This window comes from Desmodus rotundus, chromosome 5 (genome assembly GCF_022682495.2).
Source record: "Desmodus rotundus isolate HL8 chromosome 5, HLdesRot8A.1, whole genome shotgun sequence".
In the NCBI taxonomy this organism is placed as follows: domain Eukaryota; kingdom Metazoa; phylum Chordata; class Mammalia; order Chiroptera; family Phyllostomidae; genus Desmodus; species Desmodus rotundus.
The window spans coordinates 7,409,039-7,427,310 of NC_071391.1; the positions used below are offsets into that span (position 1 = coordinate 7,409,039).

Here is an 18,272-nt window from a genome sequence, read left to right on the forward strand (position 1 = left end):
ACTGGTTTTGAGGACACATTTTGAGATTCTACAAAGAATTTTCTGATTATATAATGTGTATTGTTTTGGGGTGTTGTTAGAAAGAGAAGCTCACTTAAAATAGAAACTTGATTAAAGGCAAGACTCCCACCCAACCCTAATCCTGGGCACGAGCCTGACATCCTGGTGCTACTACCATGTTCTTTGTGTTTCTGGAGAGAGCTTGGACTCAGCCACCACAGGCAGGGCCAGGTGAGGAGAGAAGTTGGAGCCCTGACATGCAGGGACTGGGCCACCTCAGCCCTTCTGTTCCCCAGAAGAGAACATTCACTTGATCCAACTTAACCCGGATCCATCCAATGAATGGGGACAAGGAGCCGGATTTGGAAGCTGATTCAGGATCTGGTGTCACCTGTAGTTACTCTCCTTGGCTAAGTCACCAAAACCCTGAACTTTACACAACTTGACAAAATGTGTCGTTAAATATTTAATCCCCACTTGCTCAAGAAGTCCTCAGATTCATTAGATTTCTACACCAAGTCTTCTCTGTTCAGTTACTCATTTTCCCTCTGCTCATGCTCACAGTTTCTTGCCAACCGTGGGCCTCCAGAGTGTGCCCTTCTGGCCCTTTGGGGCATTAACAGAGAATATGGGAGATCTAAAAATGCTTTTCCACTCTGCTAGAATCGCAGTTATCCGCTGGGGTGCATCTTCTCCCTCATTGCACCCACCGCTGTGGACATTTGTCCATGGGCAGCAATATCTTGGTGTCCTGACAGGGTGGGTGGTGTGCCATTGGCATCAAGTGGGTGAGAGCAGGTGTGCTGCTAAAGAACCAGCGATGCTCAGGGATTCCACTGCAATGAGCCTCTTCAACTCCAATGGCAGTAAAGCCATGGTGGAGACTCCCAGTGATGGAGAAATCTCCATTGACTTTGTGGTGAAAGATGACGTGTGCGAGGGGGCCTCAGTGGACAAGCTGTGGACAGATAGTGACTGGAGCTGAACTGCCGACTGATTCCACATCCCTGTCAATACCTATGGTCAATGACATAAGTATGAGACAAACAATTCCTGTTGTTTTAAGCTCCCCAGCTTGTGGTAGTTTACTAGGGAAGCTGTAGGAAATGAGTACTTGAACCCATCCCTTAGCCAGACTGGCCATTGTATCACCTCAACCTGTTTCATTTTCTTCCCATCAATTACCACTTGTCCTCTGACATGTTCAACACCATTCTTGTCTCCTTTGCACCCATCCTCCTGCACCACAAATCCCATCAGAGTTCTCCCCGTGTCTGTCTCATCTACTCCTGCATTTCCACTGCCTAGCACCATACCCAACATAAAACAGACAAATACATGAGTTATTTAGCCAGTTCAAAGGTATTCTTTCTTGCCATATTGCTTACCAATCATACTCCAGGCAATCACAAAAACAAGAACAACAAGGGTCTTCTGCCCTGATGTCCTTGTAACCAAATACAGCAAGTGTGGTGCAGCATAGATTCCAGGATGACCTGAGATGATGTGCAGCCTTGTAACCTCTTCTTTGCCAAATTTTATCTCCACAAATTTCAATCTTGTCCTTCCTTGCCATTTCTGTCTTAAACTTCCTGTCACTTTCAACATTTTTATTGTGAAGATAATGAAGTAGGAGCATTGTTCCTGAAAGGAAATAGTGAGAAAGAACTTCCAATGAGAAGCAGTAGATGCCTCTCCAATCTGGTCCACACCTGCCGTGCTGGCCTCACCTGCAGCTTCTTTCCCTGTGTCTCCTGGCATTGAGGGTGGGAATATTTTATACCGCTCTCTGTGGACTCATTATAAACACCTATGTTCTGTCCTGTGCTGACCAGATTGCATGCCTTGTCGTTCTTCATCTAGGCCTCTTTGTAGAGCATTCTCTCCTGCCTTCTGAGAAGATCATTGGAGATAAAACTTTTGAAGATTTGCATTTCTGAAACATACTTATTTTCATGCTTAAAGGCTGGCTGACTGTATAAGAATTCTGGCTGTATACAATTATAGGTCAGAGCCTCTGAATTTTTAGTATTACTTTGTGTTTTTCAGTCTTGTGTTGATTCACCTTTCATTGTCCACATTTGCATGTGACTTAGTGTTTCTGATACAGATGGATGTGTAAGAGACCTGGCTAGCGTGGGGGCAAGGAGGGGCTGTGTGATGGATGGATTGCAGGAAACACCATAAGTGGAAAGGGTGAAGCCGCTAGTGCTGTGTGTAACCAGTTTCCCGCTGCATAGGCTGAGAGTCAGCGAGAAGGAGGTTCTGCCTGGAGTCAGCAGAGGCTGGCCATGGTGATTGAGAGAGGGAAAAGCCCACCAACTCCTTCCCAGAACATGGTGGCAGTGGCAGGTTGTGACCTGCGTGTCTCTTTGGAAAGAGGATGATTGGTTGGGGAAAGAGAACCCTTCTGGAGTGCACCATATTTGAGCCCCGGAAATGTAAAAGAGAGGATAGGGAGAAACACGAGGGCTTTCTCCCCCTGGCTCATGTGTTGGAAGTCCAGAGTGCCTGTGGACCAGTGGGCACTGCAAGCCATGTGCCCAGGAAACAGGACTCATCCCCTGTCCCCAGCTCAGGAAGGGGCAGCTGATCCCATGACTGGAGCTGCACTCTCCTGCTCCGCTGGTCCCCCTAACCCTCCAGTGACCTGATGGCCAGAGGGATGGGGCACAGGTGCTAGGCCGTTTGGTGGTCAGTGGAAGAAGGGGCGGTGTGCTGTGTGCAGGACGCTGATTACTGCCAGACTCTAGGAGAAGCCTGAGGCCCAACAGTAAAAGGGGAAGAAGCCAAGTGTCCTGGGTGTATGTGCAGCAGCCACCTGCAGTTTCCCAAAGGATGGTATTTTTAAATGGGAGAAGGAACTCAGGGTGCACCTTGTGTCTGTCTGGCAGAGGGAGGCGGGGTAATTCTGGGTGTTCCAGAGGGAATAGGCTCTGAGGTGGAAGCTTGGCATTCTTTCAGAATTGTGCAGCTTTTAAATGAGTGACCTCTTTCCATTTTCACCAACCTCTGCCTCTGGATCTTTACCTAGAGGGTGGTGGCATGCATCAGAACCCTTGTTAGTGTTCAGTGATATTTCTTCTTGAAAGAATCACTTTTGTTTGGGGTGATGTTCCAAAAAGTCACAAAAGTGTGTGGAAAGTGACTGAGCTACTCCATTTCAAAGTTTTCACTGTGGGGAAATTTTCTTAGTATATTTCTTTGGTGGCTTTCATTCCAACACATTCTGTTTCATTTCTGAATTTTTTAGTTAGATAAGATTATCTTTTCTTCAATATTCCAGTCTTTCGTATATAGGAACACAGGGAAGCTGGCATTTGTGTTGCCTGTCACCTACCAGAAGCAATAACAGAGGCAGAAATTGAATGTTTATAGGCGCCTTGTTCATGATGGCAGATGAACTGAGAGGAGTGTGAGTTTGTACCCTAACAGACCCTCTTCATTTCCATTTTCACCGACTCTTTCAATGAAGAGAGAAAAGTATAAGTGAGGGTATTGGAATTCAGGGAAAATGTTCATCAGATGGAAAGCTGCATCATTATTTCATCTCTGTTTGGTGGTGGTCTTTCATGTGTTTTCTGGCACTGGTTTCCATCGTTGTCCTGGGCAGTGGGCGTCTCACCCTGGAGCACAAGGGCTCAGATACCATGTTCAGTGTTGCAGTCCTCCTGAGGCACAAATGTGGGACTGCTGATGGTCTCCTGGAGATAGAGTGGGTCCTACCTTCAGTTCCTGGAACAATAGCTTTTTACATACATTGATTACGAGGATTCTTAGCTATCACCTGAAACTGAAATTTTCCAATATTTGAGTCCCCCATCACATATACTTTTGTCACACTTACTTGCTTTGTCTTCCATATCCATTCTGACACTTTCCTGCTGTCATGTTTTTAACTTTTCCACAACACTCTGTTTTACTGTAAATGTTTATTAATCACAAGAGAAGAACAGATCATTGTAATATGAACTTTCTGAACATCCATGAGAGAAAGTTCTGTTTGGACCAGAGAACTTGGAATAGTTTTAAAGGAGTATGTGTCAATTAAGATCTTGCTTGGCTCTCTCATCCTCACCTTGCCTTCTCGGCCAAGCCTGGGAGACAGAGCGAGAAACCAGGCCAGGGTTGAGGCAAGGTGATGGCCCTCAATTCCCATAACCCTGCCCACTTAATCTGTAAAGATGAAAGAGAATATAGAAACATTAGTGTTTGGCTTGCAGACCAGAAAGCAAGAAATTATGAGATGGAATTGATGGTAATTTAAGCAATAACTACAGCAGTGACTGGCCCAGGGTTTTTTAAAAAGTATCTCGTAGGTATCAGGTGTCCTTTCAAGATTCATGATTGACAAGAAACAATGGAATGGCTTCTTGACTTAGCTGTTACACTTAAGTGTGGACATAATGCTGAGAAATACAAGGACGCAGTATCCGAAAATACAAAAAAGGCTGACAGTGCAGCTACAAATGTGGAACCACTCATCATTGTGTATGTAGATAATACTGATTTTAAGGCTGACATAACGACCTTGACTGACCTTCAGATTCAAAGTCATCAGGATCACCTGGTAATGCTGAAGGCCACTTGCTGTTTGGTCCAGAAGCACCTGACACAGGTGCAGTTACTAAAGCAAACCAGACAACAGAAGGGTTGATTGACAGTTGTTTAGAGGAGCACAGCCTTTGTTTGACCTAGGAGATATAATTGTTGATGACACTTCTGAAATTCTGTAATTGCTGCACATGGAAGAGCTCAGAGAGATACAGACCAGAATAATTGCAGCCATTGTGGCTATTCAGGCAATTGCTGCAGATCCAAAGACTGACCAGGGCAGGGGGAAAGCAGGAAGGTGACCGTTATAGGATTCCAGCCTCTCACCCTCCCAGCACAAATGGGAACCACATATGCCCTGGCAATTGCTTAGAAATCAAACTCCACACTTTCAAGGAAAGTATCCCAAAAAATAGACTATATTTTAGAGATTTACCATTCTTCTTTTTCTTTACTAAATATTGGGAAAGAACTTTCTTGTTTTCTCATCTCTCCCCATCTGAATGCCCTAATCTGTCAGAAAGGAAGGTTAGCATCTGGGAGAGCAAAGGTGGAAGCAAAGGAGAGAGAGGAAGATGAAGTGTTTGTTTGGGCCCAGGTAAAGTGTGAGGGTCACACAGGCCTGAGCACACTCATTTCTGAGTGGACTCATGAGTCTCATGTCCTCTGGGGCCTCTCAGACCAAGAGGCTGTTCATGGGACCTGGACACAGTGGCGGAGGGCTGAGACTGGACTCTGATGATGTCTGTTCTTATGGGAAGGCCTAGATGTTGGAGGGATGCTCGGCTGTGGAGAGGGCAGACCTTAGTGGACTCTTGGGCATCAGGAAGTAGATGAGCTGAAGTAGGCTCATGCGGACTCGCCCTACCCACCACCCTCTGGCAAATCCATTCCCTAAACTCAGAGCCTGTCTTTTACCCACCATGGCACAAAGGGCTTTGCAGATGTGACGTGGGTGCAGGTTGTGAGTTAGGGAGAAATTCTGAATTTCCTGGTGGCCTCCAAATGCCTACCCATGTATCCTAAAGGAAAGAGGCAGAAAGAGATTTGCAAACACACACCAAGGGAGATGGCAAGATGCTGTTCTGGGCAGAGACTGCAGTGATGTGCACAGCAGACCAGGACTGCCATCAGCCTTCAAATGTGAAAGCATCCAGGAAGAGATTTTCACCTCACCTTTCCAAGGTCAGCATGGCCCTCCTGATGCTGAGATTCAGGCAGAGTGTTCAAGATGTTAGACTTTTGTGCCCCACAGCTGGATAAAATGCCATCCGTGAAGCCACCAAGTATGTGGTGCTGAGTACCAGCAGCCACTGGAAACTGACTCTGGAGCCTAGGGTTCTCTCAATGCTGTGAGTCAGCTGCCTCCCTGGAGTTTGGGCCCATCAGCCTGGTTGGGGCTCCCAGGAGTGGGGTGGGCTGGGCACAGACACTGTTCTTCGACTTCCCTCCTGCAGGAAATGTGGAGTGTGTGCATGAGGTTGCCCAGATGGCAGCAGGTTGCTTGTTTCTGGGCCTTTAGGGAGGATTGGAAGGAAGAAGAGTTGCCGAGGGTGGTGAGCTATGAGTTAGCTGGAGGCTGAGCCCCAAGATTCACTGCAAAGTGAGAAGTGGACAGAAAACAAATTACCCTGCACCCTCTGAGCATGGAAATCCATGGAGGGGTGAGGACCAGACAGTCTGTTTGTGCTTCTGATGAGGATGGAACGTCAGAGGGACTGCTGGTTGGGATCCCTGTGACATGTCAGGTAGGCCAAAGTTCCCTCTGCAAAGCCCAGGGTGGGACACTTTGGATTGATTTTGACCACTCACCCCCCTTTTCTCTTCCAGCCCTGTGACTGGGCAGATGCACAGGAATGGAGGAGGGCTCCTGAGCCAGCATCTCTCTGGGATCCCTCCCTCAGGCCACCATGGTGACGGGACACTGTGTCTGTAGAATGTACTATGGACACCATTCAAGGCCCACTCTATGACAAGAACCACCCCAACTCCAGGGACAGACTGTTGGACAAAAACAAGACAGGTAGAGAAGTGCTTGGCAAGTACTTTATTGAAACAAGACGTTGAAACCTTCACATTTTCTGGTGGTGATCAGGCCATCCTTGAATGACAGAGGCACTCGTGTATAAGATTTGTAATATCTACGTTTTACATAGGGTCTCGACACCTTTCTGAAAGAGAGAGAGACAGGGGGCGGCAGTCATGCTGGCCCTGGAGATGACACGTTCAGAGGGGATACCTTTACACCAACATGTGAGGACGTTACACCCACTAGAGGTACTGGAGCCACCAGGCTGGAGAGCTGAAGGGACGGAGTATTCCATAGTCCTGGTGGAGCCATGACAAACCATACAGGACAGGGAAGAACATGTGCATAGAGAGACAGATAAACCCCGAGTGACCCAGGTGAGGGACTCGGATTTCTAACAGAGCCAGGAGAGGGTCAAGGGTTAGGCTGAGCAGCCTAGGATTTCCTTTCTCAGAGTTCCAGGTCTGAGGGATGTACATTTTCATGCCAAGAGGGTGCTGGGTGAGAGAACAGGACAGGGGCGGGAGACGGGGGAGGAGATGTGAGATATTCTGCCTGCAGGAGATGTCCTGTCTCCTGTGTGGAGATCAACCTCACAGCTCACAGACTTTCCCCAACTGAGCATTCATCCTGTGTGGAGGTTTGTACCAAACCCAACCTCATTCCAGGGGTGGACCAGCTGGGAAATGATTGTAAATATCTGATTTCTTCCTCAACACATAACAGAAGTGTCTCAAGTCCACCTGAGGCTGCTGAGGATATAACAGGGAGGGTCTGTGCCCACTGGTTGTGATAGGTGAGGGCTGGGAAAGTAGGGCAGATGGACAGGGAGGGGCTCACGCTGTGGGAGCTGGTGGACCCCTAGCCAGTCATCCCTCCATCCTGACAGAGGGCCTGGGCCAGCGCCCACCATCACCCCTCCCAGTGCTTGCCCTCCAACACTCCCCACTCTTCATGAGATTCCCCAGTGACTGTCCGACTGGGTGACAAATCTGGCCCTCTAAACTCTGAAACCTCCCAGGCAGGCAAGCAGCAGTCTCTGCCCTTCAGCATCACCACCTGGGCCATGGTTGTCCTCCCTAGGACGCTGTGGGTACACGTGCCCAAAGGGGTGACCTGAGAAGGAGGAACATGCTAGAGGTACTGTGCAGCCTTAGTCTAGCTCAGCAGATGTCATGTGATCATGCACTCTGTGGCCACAGGCCACTGTCCCAGCTGAGAAGAGGGGCAGGGGCCTCTCCGCCCAGCGCCCACAGTGTAGCACCCTGACCTCCCTCCTGGCCAAGCGGCTGAGCAGAAACCCCTAGAGAAAAGGCGAAACAATTTACCACAACGTTGTAAATTCTCTCTCTGTCCTCTTTGGGAATTCGGTCCATGCATTGCTTCACTTTCATTTTGGCCTCAACTGCTTCTCTAGGTGGAAAAAATCTCAGAAGATTGAGGATGTAGAGGTCTTTAGGTTCAAAAAAGAAGCTTCTGATTTCAGACATCAAAGATGGACAGACCTTTGCATTTGCTGGAGCAGAAGAAGAAGAAATACAGTTGATGTAAGGAAGTCCCGCATAATCCCCTGACCTTAGACAGGAATGCCAGGGGGTTTTATGGTCCCATCCCATAATTGTGCCAATGACAATGGAAAATCCTAGAAGTCAGGATTTGTTGAAATCACAGAGCAGCAGCAGGGCTGGTTCTGGAAAAAAACATTCACTGACCCCAGTTCAGCTGTTCTCCTGTGCAAAGTACACTCACGCCTTTCCAAGACACTCCTGCTTTGCTGAAACTGACTTTCCCCGGATTTCAGAAATTAAGGTTTGGTCTGTTATTACAGTGACATGTTCTTTTGTCTTGGACGTCTGGGGAGAGGAGTTCTTAGTGATTAGTCTTTCCAGTGCAGTGGGTGAGGAGGATCTCACAGAGATCAAGAGGATGCACCAGGTCTGGAGAGGAGCCAGGACAACGATGGAATGTTGGAAGATGCTCTTTTGAGAGTAAATTAAACAGTGGAGGTATGTCATTGGGTGAAGACAGCTAAATAGATTAGAAAGGAATCTGAGGCTCACACATGAATCACAACTACTTCTTCTGGTTGTCACTGAACAGAGAATGGTTTTGAAGTGTTGGGAGTGGCAACTGGGGCCTGCTTTTGGCTGCAAGGGGATTGTGCTGAGACCTGAAGTCCCCACTCTTCCTGTTCTGGATTCTCCATCTCCAACTGCCGCTCTGCACCTACTCTTTACAACAACCTGCATCAGGGAATGTGCCCTGCCAGGCTCTCATGTGACCTGATCAGACAGCAACTCTGCAGAGATGGGGAGTGGTCAGATCAGAGGCAACATGGGGAAAGAAGAGGAGTTCAGAAAGTCAGTGGAAAGAGAAAGAGACAAAAGCACTTGGGTCAGAGTCGAGGGCATGACGACACCACAAAGTATGGCCGCAAGAGTGGCTGGAAAACACCTAGAACCCCGGCTAGTGTGACCCTAAGATTGCACTGGTTCTTCTGTTCCTCGTTGGACTTGCAGTAAAGCAGCAGGGCCGGTGGATGTGTTGAGTGCTGCTGCTCCTGACTGACTCCTGGGGGAGCCAGAACATGCTGGCTCTTCTTCAGCAAAGAACTCTCCTCAAACCCTCCCACCTGGAACATTCTATGAGTCTGAGAGACAGAGTTCGGGAGCCATGGACTCAACTGACACCAAAGACTCTGGGAAGAAGAACGGCTGATGAGACTCAGAGCAGACCTCTGACGCCCTTGGTCTCACTCTGTGGTCAGAGCTGCTCCTGCAGGTGGTTGTGGGAACCAAGGATGAGAGGAGAATTGGGGAAGCTGAGCATCTTTTTCAAGTCAGAGAGCTGCTGAGTGGCAGAACCTTGATGCACAACCAAATATATCCAGTCCTGGTGCTTGTGAACATAGACCCGAGACGGGGAGTGAGGCTTCAGATGGGAGCTCTTCAAAGTGGCCTGAAAGGGTTTTCTGTAAAGTTCTAGGGTGTTCTCCAAGGAAGACATAGAGAGGGCCCAGAGACATATGAAAAGATGCTCAGCATCACTAGCCATCAGAGAGATGCAAATTAAAACCACAATGAGGTATCATCTCACACCAGTCAGAGTGGCCAACATAAACAAATCCACAAACAAATGTTGGAGAGGATGTGGAGAAAAGGGAACCCTAGTGCACTGTTGGTGGGAATACAGACTGGTGAGGCCACTGTGGAAAACAGTATGGAATTTCCTCAGAAAACTAAAAATGGAACTGCCCTTTGACCCAGCAATTCCACTGCTGGGATTATACCCTAAGAACCCTGAAACACCAATCCAAAAGAACCTGTGCACCCCAATGTTCATAGCAGCACAATTTACAATAGCCAAGTACTGGAAGCAACCTAAGTGCCCATCAGCAAATGAGTGGATCCAAAAACAATGGTACATTTACACAATGGAATTCTACGCAGCAGAGAGAAAGAAGGAGCTTATACCCTTCGCAACAGCATGGATGGAACTGGAGAGCATTATGCTAAGTGATATAAGCCAGGAGGTGAGGGACAAATACCATATGATCTCACTTTTAACTGGAACATAATAAATAGAAGAAAAAAGGAAACAAAATATAACCAGAGACATTGAAGTTAAGAACAATCTAACAATAGTCAGGGGGGGTGGGGAGGGGACAGTGAGGAGAGGGGATTACAGAAACTACTATAAAGGACACATGGACAAAATCAAGGGGGAGGGTGGAGTTGGGGGAGGGAAGGGGGTTCAGCTGGGGTGGGGTGAAGGGATGGGGAGAAAAGGCACACAACTGTAAATAAATAACAATAAAAAATTAAAATAAAAAAATAAGTAAAAAAAAAAAGTTCCAGGGTGTTGGCAATTGATACAGGAACTGTGGGCCTTCTGCGGGTTAGTCTACAAATAGCAGGGTCCGTTTGGATTCTGGTCCTTTTATCCCCCTTCCCACATAAGTTCCCTACTTCAGAGAGGATTATTGACCTGAGTTGGTGGTAGTCTTATTAGGAGTAAAACTCACCCTCATAGCAGCAAAGGGCTAGAGTGACCAGCAGGACAGACAGGGACAGTCTCATGGTCTGAGTTCAGCTTTGGCAAACAATGAGCAGTTAGCAGCTGGACTCAGGAGTCTGGGGAGTCCAGAGCTATTTGTACCCAGTGAGCCTCACAGGTCCTGCCCACTTGCATGTGGCAGGTGACAAGGTCTGGCTTCTAGCCCTCCCTTCCGCACTGAGGCCTGTTGCCAACTGCCCTGGTCACAACACCTGTCAACAATGTCATCAGCACTGCTGGCACCATACACCTCTCCTTTCTGGCATAAACCGAAGTTGAAGTTTTACAAAACTATGATCACTTGATTTGCGGGTGCCCACCAGGATTCAGCTCCTTAACTGGAGATTCATACATGTGCAATCAGTTGATTGATGGGAGCCCCCTTAGAATGTATCTCCTTAATTGCGGGCACTGAGTGGTTTTGCTCATCTGTCAAAGCCGAGCACCTTGCACAGAGAAGAGGATCAGGAAATAGTCCTGGAATGTTTGCTTCAGGGCATCTCAGGGCAGAAGGACGCCTGCTGGGACAGGGTCACCCTGGGCAGTTGAGACAGAAAGGTCAGAGTGTGGGGACACTTGTGAAGATACCAGTGGTATTCAGTCTCAAGAGAACACTGTGCCAAGAGGAAGACTTCCTGGCCATCTCCCTCCCTCCAACACTCACCTAATGGTTGAATCTCGGTGTAGCGAGGATTCCACCAAATCAAGCAGGAAACTTACTTAACTGACCTATCCCTTGTCAGGTATAAGGGTGGCACCTGCTGGGTCCTCAGGGTCCCAGCATCAGCAGTGAGCACAGGGGCCGTCCTCCTCCTGTCCCCAGCCATTCACAGGCACCCTGTGGAAGACCGCGAGCATGGACTGCTTGGAGGAAAGGTCTTAGGAAACAGTCTGTGGACAGAGGAGCAGACTGAGCGCTGCTCTGGAGAGACAGGGTTGGACATGAGGTGGTGTTGGGAGGAGTGATCCCATGGGAACAGCACCAGGAAAGACCAGACACCATGACGCAGGTGGCTGGTAGGGAACACAGGATCCCATGTGTGTTACCCTGAAACGCCAATTCCCAGTGTGATAGGGACGGCTTTGTGACTGGAGACAGACTGGGCCAGGTCAGACAGAGGGCCCCTGTGTCCCAGCCACCCTGGGGACCGAGAGGTTGCTGAGGGGACACCACTCCACTTGCCCTAGTGCTTTCTTGTGTAGAGCAGCAGGAACTTCTCCTCTTGTCTGCTGGAATGTCAAATGTGCCATCACCCTGGAGGACAGTGTGGCCGTTTCTTTTTTTTTTTTTTTCTTTTTTTTTTCTTTTTTTATTTTTTTTTATTTTTATTTTTTATTTTTTTTATTGTTATGCAATTACAGTTGTATGCCTTTTCTCCCCATCCCTCTACCCCACCCCAGGTGCACCCACCTCCCTCCCCCCTCTCCACCCTCCCCCTTGGTTTTGTCCATGTGTCCTTTATAGTAGTTCCTGTAATACCCTCTTCCCACTATCCCCGCCCCCACCCCCCACCCCCGCCCTGGCTATTGTTAGATTGTTCTTAACTTCAATGTCTCTGGTTATATTTTGTTTGCTTTTTTCTTCTATTGCTTAAGTTCCAGTTAAAGGTGAGATCATATGGTACTTGTCCCTCACTTCCTGGCTTATTTCACTTAGCATAATGCTCTCCAGTTTCATCCATGCTGTTGCAAAGGGTATAAGCTCCTTCTTTCTCTCTGCTGCGTAGAATTCCATTGTGTAAATATACCATAGTTTTTGGATCCACTCGTTTGCTGATGGGCACTTCGGTTGCTTCCAGTACTTGGCTATTGTAAATTGTGCTGCTATGAACATTGGGGTGCACAGACTCTTTTGGATTGGTGTTTCAGTGTTCTTAGGGTATAATCCCAGCAGCGGAATTACTGGGTCAAAGGGCAGTTCCATTTTTAGTTTTCTGAGGAAATTCCATATTGTTTTCCACAGTGGCCTCACCAGTCTGCATTCCCACCAACAGTGCACGAGGGTTCCCTTTTCTCCACATCCTCTCCAACATTTCCTTGTGGATTTGTTTATGTTGGCCATTCTGACTGGTGTGAGATGATACCTCATTGTGGTTTTAATTTGCATCTCTCTGATGGCTAGTGATGCTGAGCATCTTTTCATATGTCTCTGGGCCCTCTGTATGTCTTCCTTGGAGAAGTGTCTGTTCAAGTCCTTTGCCCATTTTTTAATTGGGTTGTTTGTCTTCCTGGAGTGGAGTCGAGTGAGTTCTTTATATATTTTGGAGATCAGGCCCTTGTCTGAGGTATCGTTGGCAAATATGTTTTCCCATACTGTTGGTACTCTTTGTAATTTGGTGCTGTTTTCTTTAGCCATGCAGAAGCTTTTTATTTTGATGAGGTCCCATTTGTTTATTCTTTCCTTTATGTCCCTTGCTTTAGGGGATGTGTCTGTGAGAATGTTGCTGCGTGGAATGTCTGAGATTTTCCTGCCAATGTTTTCCTCAAGGACTTTTATGGTGTTACGGCTTATATTTAAGTCTTTTATCCATCTTGAGTTTATTTTCGTGTATGGCGTAAGTTGGTGATCGAGTTTCATTTTTTTGCACGTAGCTGTCCAGATCTCCCAACACCATCTGTTGAAGAGGCTGTTTTTGCTCCATTTTATGCTCCTGCCTCCTTTGTCAAATATTAATTGATCGTATAGACTTGAGTTTATTTCTGGGCTCTCTATTCTGTTCCATTGGTCTATGAGCCTGTTTTTATGCCAGTACCAGGCTGTTTTGATTACAGTGGCCTTGTAATACAGTTTGATATCAGGTATTGTGATCCCTCCTGCTTTGTTTTTCTTTCTCAAAATTGCTGCAGCTATTCGAGGTCGTTTATGGTTCCATATGAATTTCTGCAATGTTTGTTCTATATCTGTGAAATATGTCATGGGTACTCTAATAGGGATTGCATTGAATCTATAAATTGCTTTGGGTAGTATGGCCATTTTGATAATGTTGATTCTTCCAATCCATGAACATGGTACATGCTTCCATTTGTTTGTATCTTCCTTAATTTCTTTCTTCAGTGTTGTGTAGTTTTCTGAGTACAGGTCTTTTACCTCCTTGGTTAGGTTTATTCCTAGGTACTTTATTTTTCTTGTTGCTATATCGAATGGGATTTTTTTCCTGATTTCTGTTTCTGCAGTTTCATTGCTGGTGTACAGGAATGCCTTTGATTTCTGGGTATTGACTCTGTATCCAGCTGTTTTGCCAAATTCATTTATTAGGTCGAGTAGTTTTTGAGTGGAGTCTATAGGGTTTTCCATGTACACTATCATGTCGTCTGCAAACAGTGACAGTTTCATTTCCTCCTTTCCAATTTGGATGCCTTTTATTGCTTTTTCTTGTCTGATTGCTGTGGCTAGGACTTCCAATACTATGTTGAATAGGAGTGGTGAGAGAGGGCATCCTTGTCTAGTTCCTGATCTTAGTGGGAAAGCTCTAAGTTTTTGTCCATTGAGTGTGATGTTGGCTGTAGGTCTCTCATATATGGCCTTAATTATGTTGAGGACTGCTCCCTTTATTCCCACTTTGCTGAGTGTTTTTATCAGAAATGGGTGCTGTATCTTATCAAATGCTTTTTCCGCATCTATTGATATGATCATGTGATTTTTGTCTTTGCTGTTGTTGATGTGATGTATTATGTTTATTGATTTGCGAATATTGTACCATCCTTGCATCCTTGGGATGAATCCCACTTGGTCATGGTGGATGATCTTTTTAATATATTGCTGGATGCGGTTTGCTAATATTTTGTTGAGAATTTTAGCGTCTATGTTCATCAGCGATATTGGCCTGAAGTTTTCTTTCTTCGTTGTGTCTTTATCTGGTTTTGGGATTAGGATGATGTTGGCTTCATAAAAAGAGTTTGGGAGTCTTCCATCAGTTTGGATTTTTTCGAATAGTCTGTGAAGGATAGGGGTTAGTTCTTCCTTAAATGCTTTGTAGAAATCTCCTGTGAAACCATCTGGTCCAGGGCTTTTGTGTGATGGGAGTTTCTTGATGACTGCTTCAATTTCCTTTGCTGATATTGGTCTGTTCAGGTTTTCTGCTTCTTCTTCATTCAGTTTTGGAAGATTATATTTTTCTAGAAATGTGTCCATTTCATCTAGGTTTTCAAATTTCTTAGCATACAGGTCTTCATAGTAATTTCTTACGATCCTTTGTATTTCTGTGGTATCAGTTGTAATCTCTCCACTTTCATTTCTAATTCTGTTTATTTGGATCCTCTCTCTTTTCTTTTTGATGAGCCTACTTAAAGGCTTGTCGATTTTGTTTATCTTTTCAAAGAACCAGCTCCTGGATTCATTGATCCTTACAATTGTGCTTTTAGTCTCTATGTCATTTAGTTCTGCTCTGATCTTGGTTATTTCCTTCCTTCTGCTTGCTCTGGGCTGTCTTTGTTGTTGTTCCTCCAGTTCTTGTAGGCATAGGGTTAGGTTGTTTGTTTGAACTGTTTCTAACTTCTTAATGTAGGCCTGTATTGCTATGAACTTCCCTCTCAGGACTGCCTTTGCTGTGTCCCATAGGTTTTGGGTTGTTGTGAGTTCGTTTTCATTTGTTTCCAGGAAGTTTTTGATTTCTTCCCTAATCTCGTTCTTGACCCATTCATTGTTTAATAGCATGCTATTCAGTCTCCATGCTTTTGAGTGTTTTGGGTTTTTACCCTTGGCGTTGGTTTCTAGTTTCAGACCCTTGTGGTCAGAGAAGATGCTTGATATGATTTCAATTTTCTTGAATTTGTTGAGGCTTGCTTTGTGTCCTATCATGTGGTCTATCTTTGAAAAAGTTCCATGGACACTTGAAAAGAACGTGTATTTTGCTTCTTTGGGATGAAAAGCTCTGTATATATCAGTTAAGTCCATTTCCTCTAAGGTATTGTTAAGTGACACAATATCTTTGTTGATCTTTTGTTTGGAAGACCTGTCCATTTTTGATAGTGGGGTGTTAAAATCCCCTACTATAATTGTGTTGCTGTCAATATCTTTCTTGAAATCCTCCAAGATTTTCTTTATGTATTTGGGTGCTCCTATGTTGGGTGCATATATATTTACAATGTTTATGTCTTCTTGGTGGATTCTTCCTTTGAGTATTATGAAGTGACCTTCTGGGTCTCTCTTTATGGCCCTTCTTTGGAAGTCTATTTTGTCAGATATGAGTATTGCTACCCCTGCTTTTTTTTCCTGTCCGTTTGCTTGGAAAATTTGTTTCCAGCCCTTCACTTTCAGTCTGTGTAAGTCTTTTGTCCTGAGATGGGTTTCTTGTAGGCAGCATATGTGTGGGTCATGTTTTCTTATCCATTCAGCTGTTCTATGTCTTTTGATTGGAGCATTTAATCCATTTACATTTACGGTTATTATCGATAGGTAGTTATTCATTGCCATTATTTCCTACCTGTGTTCCTCTGTCTTTCTCTTTTCCTTCCTTTCCTTAAAGCAGTCCCTTTAGCATCTCTTGCAGAGCTGGTTTGGTGGAGCTGTATTCTTTTAGACTTCTTTTGTCTGGGAAGCTCTTTATTTGGTCTTCTATCTTGATTGAGAGCCTTGCTGGGTAAAGTAGTCTTGGTTGCAGGCCTCTGGTTCTCAGTACTTGGAATATTTTTTGCCATTCTCTTCTGGCTTGGAGTGTTTCCATTGAGAAGTCAGTTGCTAACCTTATTGGGGCTCCCTTGTATGTTACTTCCTTTTTCTCCCTTGCTGCCTTTAAGATCCTCTCTTTGTCTTGGAAATTTGCCATTTTAATTATGATGTGTCTTGCAGTGGGTCTCTTTGGGTTCCTCTTGCTTGGGACTCTCTGTGTTTCCTGGATTTGGGTGACTTTTTCTCTCCTCAGATTAGGGAAATTTTCCATCATTACTTTTTCAAACAGGTTTTCTATCCCTTGCTCTTCTTCTTCTCCTTCTGGTATTCCTATTATACGGATATTGTTACGTTTCATGTTGTCCTGCATTTCCCTTATTGCCTCTTCATTCTTTCTGAGCCTCTTTTCCTTTTCTTGCTCCTTCTGGGTGTTTTTTTCTACTTTATCCTCCAGCTCGCTGATCCGATCCTCTGCTTCATCAAGTCTGCTTTTAATTCCTTCTACTGTGTTCTTCAATTCAGAAATTGTATTCTTCATTTCCGCTTGGCTCTTGTTGATATTTTCTATTTCCTTTTTCATGTTGATATAGTTTGCAGTGAGTTCATTGTAGTTTCCTTGTAGTTTCTGGTAGTTCTCTTTGAGCTCAGAGAGCTCAGTGAGTTTCCTGATGACCATTGCTTTGAACTCAGTATCTGATAGTTGACTTGCCTCTTTTTCGGTTAGTATTCTTTCTGAGACTTCCTCCTTTCCTTTCATTTGGGAATTGTTTCTTTGTCTTCCCATTGTTTGTGAGGTTCTTCTTGTTGGCCTCTGCGTCTTAAATTGCTTTGTTCTGACTCCCTGGATTTATGATATGAACTTCTATGGTAGAATGCCAATGGGATTCGGTGGTGCTGTCTCCTTACTCTCCTGTGCTCACTGGTCTTGAGCTGACGTTTATGTGTTTAACACGGTCTAACTCTAGTCTTTTCAGCACTCCAGGTTTTGTTGTCTCACCGTCAGATCTTTCAGTGTCCTCTATCTTTGGTCTCTGATCTTCGTATATGCTGGAATACTGTTGGCTGTTCGCTCTGCTCCTCAGATCAGCTAGGTATTTCCCTGGCGTTGAGGGGAAGTGGACTCCGCTCCCACCTATGTTGCCGCCATCTTCCAGTCCCTTTGTTGTTTTTTTTTCGGCCGTTTCTTATAAACTACACGTCCCTTGACCCCACCACCCAGGAATTGCCCTCTGTGGGGACAAAGGTGCCACCAGGCATGCGATGTTGAGCCAGGGAAGGCTGTGCCTGTTTGGAAAGAAGGGGTAGATGGGAACGCTGTGTGCTTTCTGCTCCATGGTTCTGTGAACCTAAAACTATCCTAGAACTAGAGACTAGTGAATAATGAAGGGTAACATCCTGTCGGCGTCACTTTCTTCAAACAAGGGGAAATGTCAGACGAAAAGCAAATCAGTGACTGCTCATGGTATGTAGAGGGTTGATGGCCTCTCTGATAAATCTAAGATGACCTCCTTAGAAAAACTGTGACAACGGATGAAAGCTCGTGATGCAAATGAATGGAGGACGACCTTTGAGGGACACTCTTCCGGTAAACCTGTATCACCACGGGATGTACAGAGATACAACAGCAACTCCAGCAGCAACACAAATACATTGAGGTTCACACAGTTCACACACGCACACCTTGAAAGATAAAGTCGTGAAAATTTCCTCACAGATATAACAAAGAATCTGAAAACACCAAGGCACACACCTTGTTCCTGAAGAAATATAAGAAAACGTGAAGTCAACTCTTCTCAAATTACTGTAGAGTTTCAATCCTGCCCACATCAGAATGCTAATGGGGCAGTTTTACACATTGTTTTGAATTCAGCAGTGCTGTTTGGGTCTTTCAAACCTAGGATATGTTCCCTTACTGAGTTGTGAGGAGGAGCCCAAATCTAGGGCTTACCTGGGTTGAAGCTCAGCTCTGTAACTTTGTACCTGTGGGGTCTACAGCAAGGTGCTGATGCTCTCACACTCACTACC

The 18,272-nt window shown here is 45.6% G+C and overlaps 1 pseudogene; it reads left to right on the forward strand.

Annotated features, from left to right (window-relative positions):
* The first annotated feature begins 820 nt into the window (after window positions 1-820).
* LOC112307607 (RNA transcription, translation and transport factor protein pseudogene) lies at window positions 821-6,725 on the forward strand (annotated as a pseudogene).
* Window positions 6,726-18,272: the final 11,547 nt, after the last annotated feature.